Source organism: Gavialis gangeticus, unplaced genomic scaffold (genome assembly GCF_001723915.1).
Source record: "Gavialis gangeticus isolate Ggan-Ray unplaced genomic scaffold, GavGan_comp1, whole genome shotgun sequence".
In the NCBI taxonomy this organism is placed as follows: domain Eukaryota; kingdom Metazoa; phylum Chordata; order Crocodylia; family Gavialidae; genus Gavialis; species Gavialis gangeticus.
In genome coordinates this window covers 3,593,157-3,594,630 of record NW_017729011.1, presented here as the reverse complement: position 1 = coordinate 3,594,630, position 1,474 = coordinate 3,593,157, and the positions used below count along the sequence as shown (strand labels likewise).

At 48.1% G+C, this 1,474-nt stretch overlaps 1 protein-coding gene across 3 annotated transcripts in view; it reads right to left on the bottom strand.

Annotated features, from left to right (window-relative positions):
• Nucleotides 1-1,474, bottom strand: part of WDR31 (WD repeat domain 31) — a 31,234-nt gene that overhangs the window by 11,738 nt on the left and 18,022 nt on the right. The gene's annotated exons all lie outside the window — the stretch shown is intronic.

Here is a 1,474-nt window from a genome sequence, read left to right as displayed (position 1 = left end):
ACCTTTTGGTGGGATGGTAGCTGCTGGTGGCCTGAAGCTGTGAGACCTCTCACTTGTGCTCAACTGTCTAGGTAGCTCCATGCCTCTCTGCCATGCACCATGACTATCTGTGGGGCCTTTATACCTCTTTCTATGGACAGCATTCCCAAAGCTGTCATTCCTTACACCTGCTCCCTTGCAGGACAGGGCATCACTGTCCTTGGCTAGTCTCACAGCCCTATTGAGGGGACACTTGCATATGTATTCTGTCATTAACACTGAAAATGGGAACATGAAGAACTTCCTATTTGGAAGCTACATTACAAACTAAAAAGGAAGCAGCCTTGCAAGTCCTTTCCAAGTGGCTGTGATGTAACCTGCCTTAGAAGCCTAATTACATCAAGGGGGCAGTGGAGGGAGGCAGCTATAGATGGCAGAAGGAGAAAGGGACTGAACAAAAGCTGTAGGTCAAAGTGAGCAGGAAAGGCTGTCATGGTTGTTTAATATTGCATCAGCCCCTGCTAGGGGATCCAGCTGAGATGGGGGCTTGCTGTGCTAAACACTGTACAAATCAGCCTACAATAAGTGGTAGCCTCACCCCAAAAAGAGCTTTGGGGTGAGGCTACCACTTATTGTGGACTGATTTGTACAGTGTTTAGCACAGCAAGCCCCCATCTCAGCTGGATCCCCTAGCAGGGGCTGATGCAATATTAAACAACCATGACAGCCTTTCCTGCTCACTTTGACCTACAGCTTTTGTTCAGTCCCTTTCTCCTTCTGCCATCTATAGCTGCCTCCCTCCACTGCCCCCTTGATGTAATTAGGCTTCTAAGGCAGGTTACATCACAGCCACTTGGAAAGGACTTGCAAGGCTGCTTCCTTTTTAGTTTGTAATGTAGCTTCCAAATAGGAAGTTCTTCATGTTCCCATTTTCAGTGTTAATGACAGAATACATATGCAAGTGTCCCCTCAATAGGGCTGTGAGACTAGCCAAGGACAGTGATGCCCTGTCCTGCAAGGGAGCAGGTGTAAGGAATGACAGCTTTGGGAATGCTGTCCATAGAAAGAGGTATAAAGGCCCCACAGATAGTCATGGTGCATGGCAGAGAGGCATGGAGCTACCTAGACAGTTGAGCACAAGTGAGAGGTCTCACAGCTTCAGGCCACCAGCAGCTACCATCCCACCAAAAGGTCTAATTAACAACAGATCTGCCATTGATCACCACTGATAGGATTTACCTTATTAGTTTATCCTCTGATGTCTGGATGATGTAAGGCTCTCCAGGAACCCAGCACAGGTGTGTTACCTGTGAAAGGGGAAGAATAATTAGAAACCTGCCCATGCATAAAGCCCAAACTAATTCCTGCCCACAAATGTACTGTGATAGCGCCCTGCCCTAGTCCAGTTCTGAGTGATCTTGTCTAGAGCAAAGAGGACTGGACAAAGGTTTCTCTGGACCCAACAGTGCAGCTCCTTTGCCTGGGACAGGGGTGC